The sequence below is a fragment of the Rattus norvegicus genome, chromosome 14 (assembly GCF_036323735.1).
Source record: "Rattus norvegicus strain BN/NHsdMcwi chromosome 14, GRCr8, whole genome shotgun sequence".
Taxonomy (NCBI): Eukaryota; Metazoa; Chordata; class Mammalia; order Rodentia; family Muridae; genus Rattus; species Rattus norvegicus.
This window is the reverse complement of record NC_086032.1, coordinates 57,835,851-57,861,313: the sequence shown is the minus strand read 5'-3', so window position 1 is coordinate 57,861,313 and position 25,463 is coordinate 57,835,851. Positions and strand designations below refer to the sequence as shown.

Sequence of the window (25,463 nt, the reverse complement as noted above, 5' to 3'; positions counted from 1 at the left end):
TGTGTAGATGTACCACATTTTCTGTATCCATTCCTATGTTGAAGGGCATCTGGGTTCTTTCCAGCTTCTGGCTATTATAAATAAGGCTGCGATGAACATAGTGGAGCACATGTCTTTTTTATATGTTGGGGCATCTTTTGGGTATATGCCCAAGAGAGGTATAGCTGGATCCTCAGGCAGTTCAATGTCCAATTTTCTGAGGAACCTCCAGACTGATTTTCAGAATGGTTTTACCAGTCTGCAATCCCACCAAAAATGGAGGAGTGTTCCTCTTTCTCCGCATCCTCGCCAGCATCAGCTGTCACCTGAGTTTTTGAACTTAGGCATTCTCACTGGTGTGAGGTGAAATCTCAGGGTTGTTTTGCTTTGCATTTCCCTTATGACTAAAGGTGTTGAACATTTCTTTAGGTGTTTCTCAGCCATTCGGCATTCCTCAGCTGTGAATTCTTTGTTTAGCTCTGAACCCCATTTTTTAATAGTTATTTGTCTCCCTGCGGTCTAACTTCTTGAGTACTTTGTAAATTTTGGGTATAAGGCCTCTATCAGTTGTAGGATTGGTAAAGATCTTTTCCCAATCTGTTGGTTGCCGTTTTGTCCTAACCACAGTGTCCTATGCCTTACAGAAGCTTTGCAGTTTTATGAGATCCCATTTGTCGATTCTTGATCTTAGAGCAGAAGCCACTGGTATTTTGTTCAGGAATTTTTTTCCAGTGCCCATGTGTTCCAGATGCTTCCCTAGATTTTCTTCTATTAGTTTGAGTGTATCTGGTTTGATGTGGAGGTCCTTGATCCACTTGGACTTAAGCTCTGTACAGGGTGATAAGCATGGATCGATCTGCACTCTTCTACATGTTGACCTCCAGTTGAACCAGCACCATTTGCAGAAAATGCTATCTTTTTTCCATTTGATGTTTTTGGCTCCTTTGCCAAAAATCAAGTGCCCATAGGTGTGTGGGTTCATTTCTGGGTCTTCAATTCTGTTCCATTGGTCTATCTGTCTGTCTTTGTACCAATATCATGCAGTTTTTATCAGTATTGCTCTGTAATACTGCTTGAGTTCAGGGATAGTGATTCCCCCTGAAGTCCTTTTATTGTTGAGGATAATTTTAGCTATCCTGTGTTTTTTGTTATTCCAGATGAATTTGCAAGTTGTTCTAACTCTTTGAAGAATTGGATTGGTATTTTGATGGGGATTGCATTGAATCTTTAGATTGCTTTTGGTAAAATGGCCATTTTTACTATATTAATCCTGCCAATCCATGAGCATGGGAGATCTTTCCATCTTCTGAGGACTTCTTCAATTTCTTTCTTCAGAGTCTTGAAGTTCTTATTGTACAAATCTTTTACTTGCTTGGTTAAAGTCACACCGAGGTACTTTATATTATTTGGGTCTATTATGAAGGGTGTCGTTTCCCTAATTTCTTTCTTGGCTTGTTTTTCTTTTGTGTAGAGGAAGGCTACTGATTTATTTGAGTTAATTTTATACCCAGCCACTTTGCTGAAGTTGTCTATCAGCTTTAGTAGTTCTCTGGTGGAACTTTTGGGATCACTTAAATATACTATCATATCATCTGCAAATAGTGATATTTTGACTTCTTCTTTTCTGATCTGTATCCCCTTGATCTCCTTTTGTTGTCTGATTGCTCTTGCTAGAATTTCAAGAGCTATATTGAATAAGTAGGGAGAGAGTGGACAGCCTTGTCTAGTCCCTGATTTTAGTGGGATTGTTTCAAGTTTCTCTCCATTTAGTTTAATGTTAGCAACTGGTTTGCTGTATATGGCTTTTACTATGTTTAGGTATGGGCCTTGAATTCCTATTCTTTCCAGGACTTTTATCATGAAGGGGTGTTGAATTCAGTCAAATGCTTTCTCAGCATCTAATGAAATGATCATGTGGTTCTGTTCTTTCAGTTTGTTTATATAATGGATCATGCTGATGGTTTTCCTTATATTAAACCATCCCTGCATGCCTGGGATGAAGCCTACTTGATCATGGTGGATAATTGATTTGATGTGCTCTTGGATTCGGTTTGCCAGAATTTTATTGAGCATTTTTGTGTCGATATTATAAGGGAAATTGGTCTAAAGTTCTCTTTCTTTGTTGTGTCTTTGTGTGGTTTTGGTATAAGAATAATTGTGGCTTCATAGAAGGAGATCGGTAGTGCTCCATCTGTTTCAATTTTGTGGAATAGTTTGGATAATATTGGTACGAGGTCTTCTATGAAGGTCTGGTAGAATTCTGCACTAAACCCGTCTGGACCTGGGCTCTTTTTGGTTGGGAGACCTTTAATGACTGCTTCTATTTCCTTAGGAGTTATGGGTTTGTTTAACTGGTTTATCTGTTCCTGATTTAACTTCAGTACCTGGCATCTGTCTAGGAAATTGTCCATTTCCTGCAGATTTTCAAGTTTTGTTGAATAAAGGCTTTTATAGTAAGATCTGATGATTTTTTGAATTTCCTCTGAATCTGTAGTTATGTCTCCCTTTTCATTTCTGATTTTGTTAATTTGGATACACTCTCTGTGTCCTTTCATTAGTCTGGCTACAGTTTTATCTATCTTGTTGATTTTCTCAAAGAACCAACTTTTGTTCTGTTGATTCTTTCTATGGTCCTTTTTGTTTTGTAGATGTGGTACATCTACACAATGGAATATTACTCAGCTATCAAAAACAATGACCTTATGAAATTCGTAAGCAAATGGTCAGAACTGGAAAATATCATCCTGAGTGAGGTAACCCAATCACAGAAAAACACACATGGTATGCACTCATTGATAAGTGACTATTAGCCCAAATGCCATAATTACCCAAGAACAAATGAAACTCACGAAGGATGACCAAAATGCGAATGCTTCACTCCTTCTTTAAAAGGGGAAGAAGATTCTTTCTATGGTCCTTTTTGTTTCTACTTGGTTGATTTCAGCTCTGAGTTTGATTATTTCCTGCCTTCTACTCATCCTGGGTGTATTTGCTTCTTTTTGTTCTGAGCTTTTAGGTGTGCTGTCAAGCTGCTGACATATGCTCTTTCCTGTTTCTTTCTGCAGGCACTCAGCGCTATGAGTTTTCCTCTTAGCACAGCTTTCATTGTGTCCCAAAAGTTTGGGTATGTTGTACCGTTTTTTTCATTAAATTCTAAAAAGTTTTTAATTTCTTTCTTTATTTCTTCCTTGACCAGGTTATTATTGAGTAGAGCATTGTTCAATTTCCAAGTATATGTGGGCATTCTTCCTTGATTGTTATTTAAGACCAGTTTTAGGCCGTGGTGGTCCGATAGCATGCATGGGATTATTTCTATCTTTCTGTACCTGTTGAGGCCCGTTTTTTGACCAATTATATGGTCAATTTTGGAGAAAGTACCATGAGGAGCTGAGAAGAAGGTATATCCTTTTGCTTTAGGGTAGAATATTCTATAAATATCCGTTAAGTCCATTTGGCTCATGACTTCTCATAGTCTGTCTACATCTCTGTTTAATTTCTGTTTCCATGATCTGTCCATTGATGAGAGTGGGGTGTTGAAATCTCCCACTATTATTGTGTGAGGTGCAATGTGTGTTTTGAGCTTTAGTAAGGTTTCTTTTACATATGTAGGTGCCTTGGTATTTGGTGCATAGATATTTAGGACTGAGAGTTCATCTTGGTGGATTTTTCCTTTGATGAATATGAAGTGTCCTTCCTTATCTTTTTTTGATGAATTTTAGTTGAAAATTGATTTTATTTGATATTAGAATGGCTACTCCAGCTTGCTTCTTCTGACCATTTGCTTGGAAAGTTTTTTCCAGCCTTTCACTCTGAGGTAGTGTCTATCTATTTCTCTGAGGTGTGTTTCCAGTAGGCAGCAGAATGCAGGGTCCTCGTTGTGTATCCAGTTTGTTAATCTATGTCTTTTTATTGGGGAGCTGAGGCCATTGATGTTGAGAGATATTAAGGAATAGTGATTATTGCTTCCTGTTATATTCATATTTGGATGTGAGGTTATGTTTGTGTGCTTTTCTTCTCTTTGTTTTGTTGTCAAGACGATTAGTTTCTTGTTTCTTCTAGGGTATAGCTTGCCTCTTTATGTTGGGCTTTAATATTTATTATCCTCTGCAGTGCTGGATTTGTAGAAAGATATTGTGTATATTTGGTTTTCTCATGGAATATCTTGGTTTCTCCATCTATGTTAATTGAGAGTTTTGCAGGATACAGTAACCTGGGCTGGCATTTGTATTCTCTTAGGGTCTGTATGACATCAGTCCAGGATCTTCTGGCCTTATAGTTTCTGGCAAAAAGTCTGTTGTGATTCTCATAGGTCTGCCTTTATATGTTACTTGACCTTTTTCCCTTACTGCTTTTAATATTCTTTCTTTATTTTGTGCGTTTGGTGTTTTGACTATTATGTGACGGGATGTGTTTCTTTTCTGGTCCAATCTATTTGGAGTTCTGTAGGCTTCTTGTATGCCTGTGGGTATCTCTTTTTTTAGGTTAGGGAAGTTTTCTTCTACGATTTTGTTGAAGATATTTACTGGTCCTTTGATCTGGGAGTCTTCACTCTCTTCTATACCTATTATCCTTAGGTTTGATCTTCTCATTGAGTCCTGGATTTCCTGTATGTTTTGGACCAGTAGCTTTTTCAGCTTTACATTATCTTTGACAGTTGAGTCAATGATTTCTATTGAATCTTCTGCTCCGGAGATTCTCTCTTCCATCTCTTGTATTCTGTTGGTGAAGCTTGTATCTACAGCTCCTTGTCTCTTCTTTTGGTTTTCTATATCCAGGGTTGTTTCCATGTGTTCTTTCTTGATTGCTTCTATTTCCATTTTTAATTCCTTCAACTGTTTGATTGTGTTTTCCTGGAATTCTTTCAGGCACTTTTGTGCTTCCTCTCTGTAGGCTTCTACTTGTTCTCTAAGGGAGTTCTTCACGTCTTTCTTGAAGTCCTACAGCATCATGATCAAATATGATTTTGAAACTAGATCTTGCTTTTCTAGTGTGTTTCGATATTCCGTGTTTGATTTGGTGGGAGAATTGGGCTCCCATGGTGCCATGTAGTCTTGGTTTCTGTTGCTTGGGTTCCTGTGCTTGCCTCTCGCCATCAGATTATCTCTAGTGTTACTTTGTTCTGCTATTTCTGACAGTGGCTTGACTGTCCTATAAGCCTGTGTGTCAGGAGTGCTGTAGACCTGTTTTCCTGTTTTCTTTCAGCCATTTATGGGGACAGAGTGTTCTGCTTTCGTGCGTGTAGTTTTTCCTATCTACAGGCCTTCAGGTGTTCCTGTGGGCCTATGTCTGGTGTTCACCAGGCAGGTCACTTGCATCAGAAAAGTTGGTCTTACCTGTGGTCCCGAGGCTCAAGTTTGCTCGTGGGGTGCTGCCTACGTGCTCTCTGCGGCGGCAGCAACCAGGAAGATCTGCACCGCCATTACCTGGGAAAGACAATCTTTAATTTGTTGGAGACAGGAAAATCTTTTTCTCATATCCCAAAATGGTTTTTTATCTTTTTTTTCATCTTTATTAACTTGGGTCTTTCTTATTTTCATTTCAAGTGTTTTTCCCTTTCCTGGTTTCAGGGCCAACATCCCCCTAACCCCTCCCCTTCCCTTCTATATGGGTGTTCCCCTCCCCATCCTTTCCCGTTACCTACTTCCCCCCCCCCAACAATCCTGTTCACTGGGGGTTCAGTCTTGGCAGGATCAAGGGCTTCCCCTTCCACTGGTGTCCTTACTAGGCTATTCATTGCTACCTATGCAGTTGGAGCCCATGGTCAGTCTATGGACAATCTTTGAAATAATTTAAAATTGGATTTTATGTACATTTCTTTTAAGGATTATCATTACATTATTTCTACATTTTTTTACATATGTTTTACCTGACTGCTATGTCTAAACCAATTACATATAGCATTAAATACTTAGGGAAAAGTAATGGGCAATAAAAGAACTTGTAGAAAGAGTAGTGCATGGATATCTGTTTTAAGTTTTTTTTAAATATCCTTTAGGATGTCCTTCTACCTTAGTAAGAAACTAATGCTTAGTCTGCTTCATGTTTCTTGACATACTCTTTTCTTTATGTTTTTATATACATATTTCTTTAGCTTTCATATTTCTATTGGCTTTATCTTAATCATAATTAGAAAATTAGAAAGGAGCCTATCTCTCTTTATTGAACATAATGATTAATTTGAAATAAATCTTCCAAATTCATTTTTTAGTTCAGTTATCAAGGAAAATAAACTTTGGTAAAATTTTCAGATATTTATTGATTTTATGAAATGAATCCAGGCAGTATATGGGAGAAGGTATTTACTTCAACATCTTTGAATTGATTTCATAAGATAACAATGATTTCTTTAAAATGACATGAGTTTCTTCAGTGGTCATATCAAATAGGTATAAGTTAAGGATTACAATATTAAATGTTTAGTTCATTTAAGCTTTTCATCTAATTTTCTAAAATAGAAATTCTCAGTATTCCATTAGTTTTTATGTCTTAAAAAATGTGGATATATGGATCTGGGTCACTGATTAAAAAACTAAATGATTTTTACAAATTATATATATATATATGTATATATATATATATATACATATATATATATATGGTTACAAATTCTGTACTATGAATTGTGTGAATTTATGTGAGACTTAGTTTCAAATTTCAGTAATCCTACAGCCTCAGCTTTCTTCATGCTAAGATTACACAAATAAGTCATTACAGTGAGCCTTGGAAAATATTTTCAAAAATATTTTTGGTAATTTATGTTAGATTTAAGTCCATCAAAGCCCCTCTTCCCACAAGCCCACAAATAATAGAAATAAACATAAGATAGTTATGTTTCAAAATATTAAGAAACCTTTTAAAAGATAGGTTTTATGAATATACCTACACACACACACACACACACACACACACACACACACACACACACATACATGGACACTAGAATATAGACAGTAACATACATTTTCATACAATTATGCAATCGCTGAACCACTGCATTTGTTAGCTCTTCTGTTATTGTAATAAAACTGAATGGCCATAATTACTTTGAAAAAGGAAGGCTGGTACAATATATTGAGTTGAGAAGCAACTCAAAAGAGAAATTAATTTAGAGGCCATAAAGCATTGCTTCTCAGTACATTCTTTTATTCTTCCCATATCAATTATCAGTAAAGACAATGTTCCAAGGCTTGTCCAAAGGCCAGTCTTCTAGGAGTATTTTCTAAATTGAAGTTACATATGCCCCCATGACTCTAGCTTGTGTCAAGTGGACATAAAACTAGCCAGCATACTCATAATGAGTCATCAATAATCTTGACATTTAGAAAAGTCAAGTACAGTCCTATGCCTAGAACCAGAAAGCTTGTGTAGACTGTAACCAAAAAGAAGAGAGACAAAATTGCTAAGGACATAGGATCAATAATTTATTTCTTTCGGTCTATGTCATGCAAGTCTTATTAGTAATCTTTTAATGAGTTGGATACTGTGGTGGTTTAAAAAGAATGTTAACCTGTCCAGAAAGACCAGCTTTATTTTGATCTGAATATTTTAATGCTCTTAGGACAAATCCAGAATTTGACTCTAGAATCCAGCCAGTTTTGTGTGGTTTTCATTTAAAAATTCTAGTACAGGAAATAAATGAATGTTTTTAAACAAATGGGAAATATTAAACAATGATTTTTAGTAATTACAAAGCTGAAAGAAAGATCCATTAAAATGTGCTAAGAAAATGGTGTTTTGCTGATATGTATGACATTAAACATGGAACAACAATTTGGTAATATTTCCTTTCTGTTCTCATCAAAGATGGACAGTTCAGCTTGGCAAAATTTATTATAATTTTGTTTCTGTTATTTCATCAGAAAAACTACACTGTTGTACTTCCCATGCAGTATGGGTTGAAGAACACATAAAGAAAATGAATGTATAAAAGAAAACTTCCTCCTCTAAGAAAACAATCTGTAATCAAGATAAACAATTATTATACTCATAGAATTGTCTATAATCAGTTAACTCTTTCAGAAGCTTCATAACTTAGTGATTTTTTTCTTCAGACAATTATTTTTGTAAAAGAAAAATATTTCTTTTTTTTCCATCTCTTTATTTTCAAATCATTAACATGTATACCTTATACTCTATTCTTATGCCACATAAACATATATTGGTTGGAATAAGTGTACAAAGAAGTGTCTAATGTAAACATGTGGATGATTATTTTTGAGTGTGTTGTATTTTATTAACCCATGTGTGTCAGTGTTTGCATATTGAGAGTTCCTGTGTATACATGGGGGTATGTAAGTCAAAGTTTGATCAAGAATATTAGAAGGAATGTAGAGAATCAGAGAAGAAATGAAGAGATACAACAGTTCAAAGAATGTACTAGGAATGCTGGGTGCTTACCAATGCTTCTATGTGATCATTATGCTGAAAAATATTGAGGTATTTTTATATTTTAAGCTATACTTTTAAAATATGTGCCTTTGTTATAGCTACAAAAGACAGCTTCTATTGGCAGAAATTGTCTCATGGGATTTCTATTTGCAACTAATTTGCCTAATAAAACCTCTTTATCACATAATCTTATTAAAGTCCACAAAAAAAAAAAAACTATCAGTGAAGTTCATGTTAGAGCAGACAGTTGTTTAGATGGACAACTTAGACCACTTTCAAAGGAAGAGCAAATGGATACCAGATTCTAGATTGCAATTCATGAGAGGTTATATATTAATATAATTTTGATCTGGTATAATGTAGTCTTAGTTTTATTTAAACACCACTTCTTTATGGTAAAATTTTAAATTACACTTTGTTAAAGTAATGTTCAATTTTATTATTAAATAATATTGTTTCTATTATAATTTGTTCATTATTAGTTTCATTAACATATATATTATTATTTCTTACTTAACACCTACATTGATTTCTTGGGAAATTTCTAATTTGCACTTCCTTGCAATTACATTTAAGTGATTAGCTACAAATTGTAATTCATCCATTGATTCTGTCAATCGTTAGAAAATTATCTTCATACAACATCAATATAACTATTTTCTTACTTAGGAATTAAATAGCAGAATGTAGACATAAGTAACATTTGGAAAGAATTTGTTGAATTACATGAAAATATAAAAATAACATTCAGTTTACACATATCATCATTATTCATAGTTGGATTTTATAACATTAAATTATTCACAATTTCACTGGATGTCTAGACATTGTTGAATTATGGGGAAGGTAATTCTTCATGTTTTCTAAAAGAAAATATTCTCATAACATCATGACATTTCCCCTTCCTTTCATACTTTCAGTAGACAGAATCTTTTTTATTCAGAAACTGATGGGCAGTGTGAACATAGCAGAAGATTCAGTCACAGTTTTTACTACAAATTAGGAAAATACAAGACAATTGGTGAGTTATTTATAGTTCTGGGATATTTAATGTATTTAGGAAGAATTTTAAGACAGAAGGATAATGTGGATGGGAATGTGGACAAAATCATAAGTAAAAAATTTAAAGAATATCCTACTGAGAGAAAACTTAATGTTGCTTTCTTATAGAGAAGACATTAAAAGCAACTATTTTCACACTCAAAGAACAGTGGGTGTGATCAAATTTTCAGTGTCATCACCAGACTAGAAAGAGGTAAATAACACAAAAAATAACTAGTTTAATTTTCTTTTTTCAGTAGTTGCCTACCCTGCCTTTGTTCCTCCCTCCCACAGTTCCTCATTTCATTCCTCCTCCTTGCATCCAAGAGGATGGTCCCCTCTGACACCAGGCCTTCCAGTCCCTGAGGCCTCTGAAAATTAATTAAGCACATCTCCCTTGATGCCAGACCAGGAAGATAACTGCTACATGTTTTTCAGGGACCTCAGACCAGCCTATGTATATGCTCAGTCTCTGAGAGCTCCCTGGGCTGTGGATTAATTGAGACAGCTTGTCTTCCTAATGGGTCACTCTCCATTTGAGTTTCTTCAATCCTTCCCTTAATTCAACAGTTGGGAATGCTGACTTCAGTCCAATTGTTGGCTGTAAGTATCTGCTTCTGTTGTGGTCAGTTGCTGGTAGGACCTCTCAGAGGACAGCCAATCCAGGGTCCATCTGTAAGCACATCATAGCATCAGTAACAGTCAGGCGTTGGTGATCCTCCATGAGATGGATCCAAGTTGAGCCAGTTATTAGATCTCCTTTCCTTCACTGACTTGTCCATTTTTGTTCCTGAAGTTCTTTTAAAAAGAAACTATTCTAGGTCCAGAATTTTTATTGTAGGCTAGCAACTCTGTCCCTCCACTTGAAGCCTTGTCTATCTACTGGGGATGGACGCTTTGCATTCCTTTTTCCCAATTTTGGGCATTTTGCCTGAGGTCAACCTCAATGAATCCTGAGATTATCTCACCTACTGGGTCTCTGCAATTTCTAGTTTCCTCCACCTCCCACTTCTCAGGCCTGCTTATTTCCATTTATTCTCTTGGCCCTCTGGGTTCCTTCTTTTCCACTAGCCCCCATCTCCATATCTTCTCCTGTTCCCCTTTAACCTTTCACTCCCCTGTTTCATCCAATTCCATCTCTCCCTCTGCCTCTTGTGATTATTTACTTCTCCATTCTAAGTGGGATTGAAACCTCCTCACTAATAGATTCATATTTATCACCATGCACAAAGCAAAAGTCCAAGTGGATCAAGGACCTCAATATAAAAAACAGATATGCTGAATGTAATAAAAGAGAAAGTGGAAAGGAGCTTTGAACTCATTGGTTCAGGGGGAAGTTTCCTAAACAGAATATAAATGACCTGGGCTCTAAGATCAACACTTGATAAATGGGACCTCATGAAACTGAAAAGCTTCTGTATGGCAAAAGACACATTCAATAGAACAGCACATGACGGCAAGGATGTGGAGAAAGTGGAATACACCTCCATTTCTGGTACACCCACTCTGGAAATCAATCTGGTGGTTCATCAGAAAATTGGAAATAGTTCTACCTGAAAACCCTGCTATATCAATCTTGGGAATATACTCAAACGATTTCCCACCATACCATAAGGGCACGTGTTTCACAATGTTCATAGCAGTCTTATTTGTAATAGTGAGAAGCTGGAAAAAAACCAGATGGCCCTCTATGGAAGAATAGATACAGAAAATGCAGTTCATTTACACAATGGAATACTATTCTGCTATTAAAAATGAGTATGTCATGAATTCTTTAGGCAAATGGATGGAACTAGAAAATAGCATCCTGAGTGAGTTAACTCAGACCCCAATTGACGTGCATGGGTACGTACTTGCTGAAAAGTGGATATTATCCAAAAGTAGAGAATGCCTATGATACAATCTACAGATCTACAGACATAAGAAGTATAATAAGAAGTTTAATTTTCTAATATCTATTATTTTATTTCCTTAAATCATAAGAACACCTTTAAGTTATCAGAAGAAAATAGTATATATTATATCCCTTTTGTGTAACATCTTATATTACCTAGCATCCTTAGCAGAGTAAATTTTATATGATATATGATTTGTATTTAAGTATGCAATCATACCTTAATTTTTACAGTTACTGTACGTTTTATATATTAATATCACTCTTTATCTTTTTACTGTTTATTATAGTTTAATTAGTTTAATTGTCTTGCTATGCAGCCCTGCTTGTTTTGGAATGCCCTATGGAGATCAAGCTGGCCTCAAGGTCACAGAAATTCTTGTCTCAGCCTCACAAGTCAAGGGGTTAATGGTTTTCTAGACACAGAAGGACTGAAAGAAATAAAAAACTGGCAAGTCTGAGTATCAGTGCTAAGAGGAAAAGCAAAGTCAAGTTCCCATCTCTACCTTTCAACCCTCCCTAAAAGAAAAAAATCAGTAGTTATTATTTGATAGGTCTTCTGATTATCTCTTATGGTCTCTAATTTTGTGCGTTTAGGGGAATTCTGTGTTCAAATGTGTATGTCTCTGAATATTTCATTCTTGAGCTTTTTCTTGGCTCCTTTTTTCTGTTTGATTGTTTTGTGTTATTCTGATTAGCTTGTTCTTATCTTATATTGTTTTTAAATGCCCTATTGTCTTCCATTAAAAACAAAAAACTAAAGATATAATTTCAGTGTGTTAGAAAGTTAGAAATATCTGAAATTAATAGTAAAAGGGAAAGTCATATTCAGAATGTTTTATATTAAAAACCTATATTCAATGAATTAGTTTATGGATTAAAATTATAAAATAATTTAATATTTTTAATATTTTTGTATTATCTAAATCTCATTTTTTAACTTTATTTATTTTCAGTCTAATATCCTCATATTGCCATTACTACTAAACATTAATTTTAGAAATGAATAATAAATATAATTTAATAAACACATACATTTTATTGCAGTTTAAGCTTTTATGCTCGATATTAATTTACTTTTGCCATTATTATCTCACACCATGTGTCCCATTTGTCTTCTTTCAATAACTCAGAATAAAGCAAAAGGCAAAGAAGATATAGGTTACATAGTAGTAGGTTGATGTAAGTAGTTTCGTATTCTGCACTGACATTCCAGAATAGTTAAAATTTACCCCCATATTATTTTTTCACTTATCATGATGTTAAAAACTAAGAGAAACATTTAGAAACATGGGAAATTTTTCTATCAGTGGTGCTTTAGAAAATTGTTCTACAGCTTTGAGGCGGTCAATCAACCTGCTAGTGTATCCTCTCTGCAGTTTCTTCTCCCAGGCACTAAGAGCTACGAGTTTTCCTCTTAGCACTGCTTTAATTATATTCCATAAGTTTCAGTATGTTGTGCCTTCATTTTCATTAAATTCTAAAAATTCTTTAATTTCTTTCTTCCTTGGCCAAGTTATCATTGGGTAAAGCTGGCTCTTTGAAAAAATCAACAAGATAGATAAACCAGACTAACCAGACTAACAAGATACCCAGACTAACCAGAGGGCACAGAGACAGTATCCAAATCAATGAAATCAGAAATTAAAATGGAGACATAACAACAGAAACTGAGGATATTCAAAAAAATTATCAGATTGTGCTACAAAAGTACATACTCAACAAAACTGCAAAATCTAGAGGAAATGAACAATTTTCTAGGCAGATACAAAGTATGAAACTTTTAACAGGATCAGGTAAACCATCTAAACAAGTCCAATAACACCTAAAAGAATAGAACAACTCATTAAAAGTCTCTTAACCAAAAGAAAAGCACAGGACCAGATGGGTTTAGTGCAGAATTCTATCAGATCTTCAAAGAAGACCTAATACCAATATTCTTCAAAACTATTCCACAAACTAGGAACAGAAGAAGCACTACCCAATTCATCCTATTCAGCCATGATAATGCTTAAACCTAAACCACACAAAGATATAACAAAGAAAGAGAACTTCAGACCAATTTCCCTTACAAATATCTTTGCAAAAATACTAAATTTTTTACAAACTGAGTCCAAGAACACTCAAAATGATCATAAACCATGATCAAGTAGGCTTCTCCCAGGGATGCAGAGATGGTTCAATATATGGAAATCCATCAAGGTAATCCACTTTATAAACAAACTCAAAGAAAAAACCCACATGATCATTTCATTAGATGCTGAGCAAAGCATTTGACTTAGTACAACACCCATTCATGAAAAAAGTCTTGGAAAGATCAGGAATTCAAGGCCCATACCAAAACATAGTAAAAGCGATATACAGCAAACCAGTAGCCAGCATCAAACTAAATGGAGAGAAACTTGAAGCAATCCCACTAAAATCAGGGACTAGACAAGGCTGCCCACAGTCTATTCAATACAGTACTGCCTGTCTATTCAATACAGTACTCGAAATCCTATCTAGAGGAATTAGAAAACAGAAGGAGATCAAAGGGATACAATTTGGAAAGGAAGAACTCAAAAAATCACTACATGCAGATGATATGATAGTATATTCAAATGACCCCAAAAATTCCACCAGAGAACTTCTAAAACTCACAACTTCAGTAAAGTGACTAGATATAAAATTAACTCAAACAAATAAGTAGCCTTCCTCTACCCAAAGGATAAACAGGCTGAGAAAGGAATTAGGGAAACTAAATAATAGTCACAGATAATATAAAATACCTTGGTGTGACTCTAAACAAGCAAGTTAAAGATATGTATGACAAGAACTTCAAGTGTCTGAAAAAAGAAATTGAAGAAGATCTCAGAAGATGGAAAGACCTCCCATACTTGTGGACTGGCAGGATTAATATAGTAAAAATGGCCATCTTACTGAAAGAAATCTACCATCAAAATTCCAATTCAATTCTTCATAGAGTTAGAAAGAGTAATTTGCAAATTCATTTGGAACAACAAAAAACTCATGGTAGTGAAAACTATAGTCAACAATAAAAGAACTTCTGTGGGAATCACCATACCTCACCTCAAGCTATATTACAGAGCAATAGTGATAAAAACTTTATGGTACTAGAAAAGAGACAGACAGATCAGTGGAATAGAATTGAAGTCCCAGAAATGAACCCACATACCTATGAACACTTTAAACACAAAGAACACATGTTCTTTGACAAGGGAGCTATAACCATCCAGTGGAAAAAATCAGCATTTTCAACAAATGGTACTGTGTCAAGTGGCTGTCAGTATGTAGGAGAATACAAATTTATCCATTCTTACCGCCTTGTACAAAGTTCAAGTCCAAGTGGATCAAGAACCTCCACATAAAACCAGACACACTGTAAGTAATAGAAGAGAAAGTGAAGGAAGTGGTTCTAATACACGGGCATAGGGGAACCTTTTTCTTGACAAAACACCAAATGGCTTATTCTCTAGGATCCAGAATGGACAAATGGGACCTCATAAAGTTACAAAGTTTCTATAAGTCAAAATACACTGACAATAGGACAAAAAGGCAACCAACAGATCTTTACCAATCTTGGGGAAAGATCTTTACCAATCCTACATGCAATAGAGGGCTAATGTCTAATATATACAAAAAATTCAAGAAGTTAGACTCCAGAGAATCAAATAACCCTATTAAAAATGGGCTATAGAGCTAAACAAATAATTGTCAGCTGAAGAATATAGAATGGCTGAGAAATACCTAAAGAAATGTTCAACATCCTTGGTCATTAGGGAACTACAAATCAAAACAACCCTGAGATTCCACCTCATACCAGTTAGAATGACTAAGACCAAAACAGCAGTTGCTGGCCAGGATGTGGAAAAGAGGAATACTCCTCCATTCTTGGTGGAATTGCAAGCTGGTACAACCACTCTGGAAATCAGTCTGGCAGTTCCTCATAGTACTACTTGAGGACCGAGTTGTACCACTCCTGGGCATATACCCAAAGGTTTTCCAACACACAACAAAAACATATGCTCTACTATGTTCATAGCAGCCTCATATTTATTATAGTCAAAAGCTGGAACAAACACAGATGTCATTCAAGAGAAGAATGAATATACAAATGTGGTATAGTTACACAGTGGAATACTACTTGGCTTTTAAAAGCCAATGATTTCATGAAATTCTTAGGCAAATTTATGGAAGTAAAAAATATCAATCTGAGTGGGGTAACCCAATCATAAAAGAACACACATGCTAGGTATTCACTGATAAGTGGATATTAGCCCAAATGCTTGGAATACCCAAGATGCAATTCATAGACCACATGAAGCTCAAGAATAAGAAAAACAAAAGTGTGGATGCTTCAGTACTTCTTGGAAGGGAAACAAAATACTCACGGGAGACAAAGTGTGTAACAGAGACTAAAGGACAGGCCATCCAGAGACAGCCACACATGGGATCTATCCTACATACCGTCACCAAGCCTAGTCACTATTGGAGATGCCAAGAGGTGCATGCTGACAGAAGCTGATATAACTGTCACCTGAGAAGCTCTGCCAGAGCCTGACATATAGAGAGGTGATGCTGGAAGCCAATCATTTGACTTAGAGTGGAGTCCCCAATGGAGGAGTTAGAGAAAAGACTGAAGTAACTGAGGGGTTAACACCCTAGAGCATCCAGGGACTAAACCACCAACCAGAGTACACATTGAGCAACCCATGGCTCAGGCTGCATTTGTAGTAGAGGAAGGGCCTTGTAGGGCATCAATGGGAGTAGAGGCCCTTGGTCTTCTAAATGTTAGTAGTCTCAGTGAAGGTAAAGGCCAGTGCCTGGAGATGGGAGAAAGTGGGTAGGTGAGGGATCACCCTCAAGGGGCAGGGCTCTGGGGGATGGGATTGGGGGTTTCTGGAGGGGAAACCAGAAAAGGGAATAACATTTCAAATGTAAATAAAGAATATATCCAATAAAAAATAAAAGGTATAATTGCAAATAATTTTCATTCAAAAAAAACATATTGATAAACCTCTTTCTATAACATCCTTCCTGAATTATGTCAGCATCTTCTTTATCCAGTCTGTTAATCATGTCAGTCACATGATGATTCTCAAAGGTTATTTTCTTTCTGGAGTGGATATGGAAGAGCAGCAACTCAAGGAATGGCCATTCAGAGCCTGATCCACATGTGGCCCAAATATATACAGCCACTAAAACTAGTTAAGATTGATGAAGCTAAAAATGCATGCTGTAAGAGACCGGATATAGATATCGCCTGAGAGATACATCCAGAGCATGTCCAATACAGCAGTCAATGCTAGCAACAAACCACCGAACTGAGAATAGGACCCCCTTGGGGGAAATACAAGGAAGTATTGAAAGAGCTGAAGGAGCTTGCAACCCCATAAAAACAACAATGCCAACCAACCAGAGCTTCCAAGGACTAAACCACTCCTGAAAGACTATACATGGACTGACCCAGGGCTCCAATTGCACATGTACTAGAGAATAGCGTTGTTGGGGCACCAGTGGAAGGGAAAGCCCTTGGTCCTGCCAAGGTTGGACCCCCAGTGCAGGGGAATATGGGGGGGCAATAAGGGGATGTATAGGGATTATACTCGTGAGGGGGAGGAGAGGGAATGGGGGCTTATGGACAGGAAATTGGGAAGGGGAATAACATTTGAAATGTAAGTAAAGAAATATATCTAATAAAAAAATTAAAAAAAAGAAATACTATTCTACATTGTTTCCTATTTGCTTTGTCTATATTAGTATGTCAAATATATACATTTGAATTTTTACATGGTTTATTAGTTCAGCATTGAAGCACAGTAAATAGTTGCTTCAAGCAACAGGTACATATTATACATGGACATTACCACATATTAACTCCGTGTTATGTTCTCTCTTATGCCTGCACATTTTTATAGTTATTATTCATTTAACAAAAACTTTTCTTATGTCTTTCTTCTACCCACTAGTGTTTCACAACAGTTTAATAGCAACTTTATTAGTAAAAGCTCATAACAAACAAACAAAAAAACCATTTACCTGAGACAGTAATGTAAAAACATTACTCTCCCATTTTGACTTTCAGTCTTACTTCCTTCCTTTAGACAATTGACCATCCTAATCTACTGCTAAGTCTGCACATTTGAGCTCTAATTATGTTCATGTAGAGACCGTTTTCTGACTTAGCTGAACTCTCTCCTTCTTCCACAAGCTGTGTCAGAAAATAGAAAAGTCTTTGTCATGGAGCAAAGATAAAAAGAGGAAGCTGAGCCAGGGTAATGTCCACAGGGAGAAGGATGCTCAGTCAGGAAAGCTGTGGATGCATGAAGGAGGCTACAGAAGGATTCTCTACTAGGCACACGAATAAAGCAAGGAGATCTAAATATGAAACGCCCTTAAGGAAACAACACTGTAACTGTGCTACGATTTGTACTTCAATTGATTATTGCAAATGTCAATAATGAAATAATGGCTTGAATTAAAAGGCACACACATGTACACATACACACACAATCTTTCTCTCCCACACACATACACACATACACACACATATTGTGTGTGTGTGTGTGTGTGTGTATTTGTGTGTAATTGGTTGAGACAGATTCTCACTATGCAGTCCTCGCTGGCTTGAAATTAACAGATATCTCTGGTCACTATATCCCAAGTGTTAGGAGTAGAAGAATTTACCACCATATTCAACTTTTAATTATATTTTAAATTTTTTGTTGTGAGCCTAACCTTTAATGACTGAGTCAATTCTCTAGCCCAAAGATTTATTTATTTTTAAGTACATTGTATCTGTCTTCAGACACACCAGAAGAGGGCATCAGGTCTTATTACAGATGGTTGTGAGCCTCTATGTAGTTGCTGGGAAGTGAAATCAGGACCTCTGGAAGAGCAGTCAATGGCCTTAACCACTGAGCCGTCTCTCCAGCCCTATATTTTAATTAAATAAAAAATTAAGAAATCTTCTATGATTCTATTTTAAATGCTCCTATTACAAAATATGTAGTTATATGAATTTTCTTGAATTGTGCTATTTTTTGACCAAATAGTTAAGGATTTATTTCTTAGTAATTTTCTGTCCTTCAAAGAAGTAACACAAACAATTCATCAGTTGCGAGTCAAGGCAGCGCGGGCATATTTTAATAAGTGTCAGCATTTCCCCACTGTTAGTCTTACCCGTTCCTCTGAGGAATTGCTCGTGGTGCCAGAGGAAATGTTGGAAATCTCAACATTTAAAACAATCAATGTCATGAACAGAGAGAGACAGTGGCAAGGGGGTAAAAGAGAGGGAGGAGTGAGTGGGAGGGAGGAGAAGAAGGGGATTAAAAAGATGAAGGAGGGCAGAAGAGGAAAAGACAAGGAACAAGGTTTCGAAAAACCTTGTAAAAAGAGCTACCAGTTATTAAATGCTCTTTGTGAATAAGGAGATTTTAAAAGAGTTCCTTATAAGAATCCCGTGTGGCTGATGCTAAATTATTATTATTATTTTTATTTTATTTTTTAACTTGAGTATTTCTTATTTACATTTCGAGTGTTATTCCCTTTCCCAGTTTCTGGTCAAACCTCCCCCTAATCCCTCCCCCTCCCCTTCTTTATGCGTGTTCCCCTCCCTATCCTCCCCCCTTGTGGCCCTCCCCCCAACAATCTAGTTCACTGGGGGTTCAGTCTTAGCAGGACCCAGGGCTTCCCCTTCCACTGGTGCTCTTACTAGGGTATTCAATGCTGCCTATGAGGTCAGAGTCCAGGGTCAGTCCATGTATAGTCTTTAGGTAGTGGCTTAGTCCCTGGAAGCTCTGGGTGCTTGGCATTGTTGTTCATAAGGGGTCTCGAGCTCCTTCAATCTCTTCCAGTTCTTTCTCTGATGCCTTCAACCGGGGTCCCTTCTCAGTTCAGTGGTTTGCTGCTGGCATTCGCCTCTGTATTTGCTGTATTCTGGCTGTGTCTCTCTCGGGAGAGATCTACATCTGGCTCCTGTCAGCCTGCAGTTCTTTGCTTCATCCATCTTGTCTAATTGGATGGCTGTATATGCATGGGCCACATGTGGGGCAGGCTCTGAATGGGTGTTCCTTCTGTGTCTGTTTTAATCTTTGCCTCTCTATTCCCTGCCAAGGGTATTCTTCTTCCCATTTTAAAGAAGGAGTGAAGCATTCACATTTTGATCATCCGTCTTGAGTTTCATTTGTTCTAGGCATCTAGGGTAATTCAAGCGTTTGGGCTAATAGCCACTTATCAATGAGTGCATACCATGTGTGTTTTTCTGTGATTGGGTTACCTCACTCAGGATGATATTTTCCAGTTCCAACCATTTGCCTACGAATTTCATAAAGTCATTATTTTTGATAGCTGAGTAATATTCCATTGTGTAGATGTACCACATTTTCTGTATCCATTCCTCTGTTGAAGGGCATCTGGGTTCTTTCCAGCTTCTGGCTATTATAAATAAGGCTGCAATGAACATAGTGGAGCACGTGTCTTTTTTATATGTTGGGGCATCTTTTGGGTATATGCCCAAGAGAGGTATAGCTGGATCCTCAGGCAGTTCAATGTCCAATTTTCTGAGGAACCTCCAGACTGATTTCCAGAATGGTTGTACCAGTCTGCAATCCCACCAACAATGGAGGAGTGTTCCTCTTTCTCCACATCCTTGCCAGCATCTGCTGTCACCTGAGTTTTTGATCTTAGGCATTCTCACTGGTGTGAGGTGAAATCTCACGGTTGTTTTGATTTGCATTTCCCTTATAACTAAAGATGTTGAACATTTCTTTAGGTGTTTCTCAGCCATTCGGCATTCCTCAGCTGTGAATTCTTTGTTTAGCTCTGAACTCCATTTTTTAATAGGGTTATTTGTCTCCCTGCGGTCTAACTTCTTGAGTACTTTGTATATTTTGGACATAAGGCCTCTATCTGTTGTAGGATTGGTAAAGATCTTTTCCCAATCTGTTGGTTGCCGTTTTGTCCTAACCACAGTGTGCTTTGCTTTACAGAAGCTTTGCAGTTTTATGAGATCCCATATGTTGATTCTTGATCTTAGAGCATAAGCCATTGGTGTTTTGTTCAGGAAATTTTTTCCAGTGCCCATGTGTTCCAGATGCTTCCCTAGTTTTTCTTCCATTAGTTTGAGTGTATCTGGTTTGATGTGGAGGCCCTTGATCCAGTTGGACTTAAGCTTTGTACAGGATGAAAAGCATGGATCGATCTTCTACATTCTTCTACATGTTGACCTCCAGTTGAACCAGCACCATTTGCTGAAAATGCTATCTTTTTTCCATTTGATAGTTTTGGTTCCTTTGTCAAAAATCAAGTGCCCATAGCTGTGTGGGTTCATTTCTGGGTCTTCAATTCTGTTCCATTGGTCTATCTGTCTGTCTCTGTACCAATATCATGCAGTTTTATGCTATTTTTATCAATGATAAAAATAATAAATCAAAATTGAAACAGAAAGGTCTGAGGTAATTAAATACAATGCTACATTAAGAATAATAAAACAACCACAAACTCAATCTAACTGCCCAAACTAAAGCAGAAACAAGGACAACATAGAATAGCAAGATAAAAATATCTCATCAAAAAAGTACTATATCCACAATCATGGTATTCAATAAAATCTCTTGATGAGAATTAAAAACTATGTCATGAGTTCACTAAAACAACTCAAAGGGGATATGATTATATTCTAAGTGACAAAATACGTAACTGAATATAATAAGAAATTCTTCAATAAACAAAAATTGAATTTAAAAAAGAGGTAGCACTTCTGAAGAAGATTCATTCTGTTGGTGAATCATTCTTCTTTTTTAAATGTGTTAATCTTTTCAATTCAGCATCATTTATTGCATGTTTTATTCCTTTCCAGTTTCATACACACTCTCTATATTTAACTAAGTTAATAGATCCATATCTCAGAGAAGTTTTTGTCATGAAATTCTCATGAAGCAATACTTCTGTTACAATCTAAGTAGCTTTCAGTTACTTTCATCATATGTCCTATAAACTCTCTTTCCTGTTCATAAGTCATAGCATCTATGAATCCAGCTAAGAGTTGCTCTTGGTGGCCAGAAAGTGTTTTCCTGCGACTGACATTAAGCTGCTGCATGTTTCCACCCATGACTGCAAAGGACATTATGAGTCAGACAAAATGGCAACCTATGGCATGGGAAAATATTTTTTTGGGAAAATATTTTTACTAATTACCTATTTATTACAGAACTGATATATTAAATAAGGAACTCAAAAGACTAGCAATAAAGAAAACAAATAATCCAATAAATAATGGAGTTCCAATCTAAACAAAGTTTTCAAAAGATGAAGCACAAATGGTGAGAAGCACTCAAATGAAAATGCTTAACACCTGTACTCATCAGGGAAATATAAATAAAGCTACATTGAGACTTCATCTGACATCTGTCAGAATGGCAGAGATCAATCAATCAAATGTCAAATCATACTAGCAAAAATGTAGAATAAAGGAGACCCTCCTCAAATGCTGGTGAGAGTACAAACATTTACCTCTCCTTGTTTAATTAGTATAGTTCTTCTTCAGAAAACTGGAAACAAATGTTCCTCAATATCGAGCTATAGCATTCTTGGGCATATACCCAAAGATTTTTATATCCTAATACAAAGATGTTTGTGGATACTTTATTCATGATAGCCAAATTGGAAACTGCCTAGATGTCCATTAAATAAAGAATGGATAAAGAAAATATGTTACATTTATACAATGCAGTGTTACTTTGCTGTTAAGAAATGCCATAATAAAATTTGCTGTAAAATAGATAGAATTAGAAAAACATTTATCTTAATTAAGATAACACAGATCAAGAAAAAGGAAAATATATATTTGCTTCTATGTAGATATCAGTCACTGAATAAATGGTAATCAACCTACAATACATATACCCAGAGAGGTTAGGAATAGAGAAAGCTACTAAGCGGTGATATAGATCTCCCTGGGAAGGAAAAATACAATATATTTTACGGTTGGTCTGTGACAGAGGAGTTGGAAAAGGGTGGATCAGGTGAAAAAGTAGAGGGATAATGTGATTGATCAAGGGCTTATGAGGAGAGAGAGCTTCAATTGAGGGTACGTTTTAGGAGTGGTATAGAAACCTAGTGCAGAGGAAACTTCATAAATATATATGAAGGCGATTTAATGAAGTCCTTAAATAACGAGAAAAGGGGAATACTAGTAGGTCATCTTTTGTCATCAAATGAAACTTTTAATACCAGAACTATGTTATATTCAATTGTGTTGTTTGCCAAAAGAGTCCTGTGGAAAACCCTGAAAAATCCTGTCTTCTTTCAAGGCAATAGATTTTCTTCCCTCAACTAACAAGTTCTAATGCTGAAGACCATATTTATACAACTCATTAAACACAGAATGGTTGAGCTGGTTCCTGCATAGAACCTTCAACCCCAAACACTCAGCTGTTACAAATAAAGAAAGCCATGAAAGGAGGAGTTAAATGAGTGGATCTACAAAAGAAGTAATCCTGAATGATGTAATCCAGATCCAAAAATTCAAATGTGCTGTTGACTTTTCAGACACGGAGATAGGCTGTGCAATCTTCAAGAAACAGGCTATAAAGGGTATAACCACATTGCTTAGGTATAGAGTCTGGGATTAAGAGGAAGGACTAAATCATATTACAATGTAGACATAGACTTGAGAGTCATGGATTAACTGGCCAGTGGTGACTGGAAATGGAAAGTCAGACTAGAGTAGGGAGTGAAGAAGATGGTAGGAAGGGAATAGAGGCAGAATAGTTAAATTAAGAGTGATTTGAGGGGTTGTATGGAAACAACACAGTAGATATTTCCTAAAATATATACACATATAAAGGTGATCTAAATTAAATTCCAAAGTAACAGGGAATATAAAGCCTTAATTATACATTTTGTCACTAAATAAAGATTACAGTATTGGAAATGGGTTATATCAAATGGAGTTCTTTGCTCAAGTGAACCATGGGAACATACAAACAACCTAGGCAATTAACAAATCTATAAATGCCTCTCTACAAATTGACAGTAAGGCCCAGTATACTAGTGAAGAGAACACTTATATAAGCCACTGAACACACAGAAGTTGAGCTGGTGTCTTCCCAGATCCTTTAACCCTAATGATCATGATTCTGGAAATACTCTGAATGTTACTAAAGAAGAGAGGTAGCCCCAACCCAGCTCCAAATCCTTATGTCTATAATGATGACCTGCATGCAAGATAGACTTGTGAAATACTGACCCAAACTTGTGGTAGTAACCATTCATTATCTAATCTGATTTAAGGCCTACTACATAAGAAGGATTCTGTATTAAGTTTTCATTGCTGTGAAGAGACACTATGAAACAACTCATGTAAGGGTCAACACTTAATTGGGGCTGACTTATAGCTTCAGAGGCTGAGTCCATTTTCATTAAAACAAGAAGCATGGTGTCCAGACAGAGTGCTGGACAAGGAGCCAAGAGTTCTACTTCAAAATCTGAAGGCAGACAGAAAAAGACTAACCTGACTTTTCCTCAATGAAAGGCCTTCAAAGCCTACTCCTACAATGATGCACTTCCTCTAACAAGGCCACAATTCCAAATAGCACCACTTCCCATGAGCCAAACAAATTCAAAACACCACAGACCCCATAACCAACACTTTTTGCATGGCCAAGAACATGAATCTAGATAGCCAACTACCAAGGGAAAAATTAAATACTTTTGTTCTGCTAAAGGAATGCATGGATAAAATGACTCCTAATGGGCTTCTCCTATACTGATATCAGAATAAATAAAAAACAATGATATCAGCCACCCTCAGAGAAGATTCCTCCTGCAGTAGATGGGAATGAATACAGAGACACACAGCTAGAAAATATGCTGAGAGTGAGAGACTTTGGAACATTCAATCCTAAATGGAATGTCTCTATCAAGTCTCTTTCCTCAGGAATCAGGAAACCCTGTAGGAAGAAGAAGGGAAAGATTGTATGAACTAGAGGGAATGGAATACACTAAGGAAACAAGGACTTTTAAACACAGCATGACCAATGCATATATGAACTCACAAGAACTGTGGCAGCATGTACACAATCTAAGGTAGATGGATTCTCAATGCTGACAGGCCGAGGAAACACAAAATTCCATCCCTAATCTGGAATCCATCTGCAATTGATAAATACTCATAAAGGAAAAGTACAGGATTTTTTTTTCAGGTAAATTTCACTGAGTATACAAACAATGGTGCGATACAAATAAATGTTAGATTTAAAAAATTAACAAGCATGGGACTGGCTACATTTCTGTACTTGCTAAGGATTCTGAAGACTAGAGTTTGATCCCCAAGTTCCTTATGGTTTGATAGACACAACACTTGTACACTACTTTGGCCTTCACACAGTGGGATATATGACACATAACACACACACACACACACCCACACACACACACACACAAAATCACACATACACACACGGGGGTGGGGAGAAAGAGGATTGAAGACATCAAATGAATGACCCTACTGTATAAAACTAAAAAAACTAAAACAAAAGGAAAGGCAGGACCATGTAGAGATAAATAATTTTTCTTTATTCTTTGAAATTTAAAAATATCATATGTAGATGCTGATATTGAATATTTAAATGAATTAACAGAATGAATAAACATCACTTGAGAAGAATCCAATCTCATTAATTTTGCCAGTTGTTTTTCAACTTGATCCCTTCTTTACAAAAGGAAAAGAAAGGCCAAGGGGAAACTTGTATATTAACTCAATCAGGTGAGGAAAGCCATCGTTCACAGTGATGCTATACTGATGCTTTAGAAAAAATAAAATACAATAATCTTCCCTTATAGTAGCTCTCCAAATCCTTGTTTTTAAACATAAGAAAACGAGCCTCTGGTAAATTCCAGTATAAGGGGACCATACAAAATTACTTTTGTTGCACTCTTCAAAGTATCATGTGCATCAAATGAGCCCACAGTATTGTTGAGTGGTGAGGCATTATAACCTGACACTGTAAAAGGAAGTCCACAACAGAAAAGAATAACAGATTATAAAATCAAAGTGAAATATTGGCAATTATTTATATACAAAATATTTTGTTACTTATCAAAAACAAACCATAGTATTATACAATGTTGATTTTGAGAAGTAATTCTACTTTCCCAT

At 36.2% G+C, this 25,463-nt stretch overlaps 1 long non-coding RNA gene across 1 annotated transcript in view; it reads right to left on the bottom strand.

The window, feature by feature from the left end:
- LOC134481752 (uncharacterized) overlaps positions 1 to 25,463 on the bottom strand; it is a 44,752-nt gene that overhangs the window by 7,376 nt on the left and 11,913 nt on the right. The window contains exon 2 of the long non-coding RNA XR_010057520.1: positions 5,313 to 5,402. This is a non-coding gene — a long non-coding RNA (uncharacterized LOC134481752). The remainder of the gene's footprint in view (positions 1 to 5,312; positions 5,403 to 25,463) is intronic.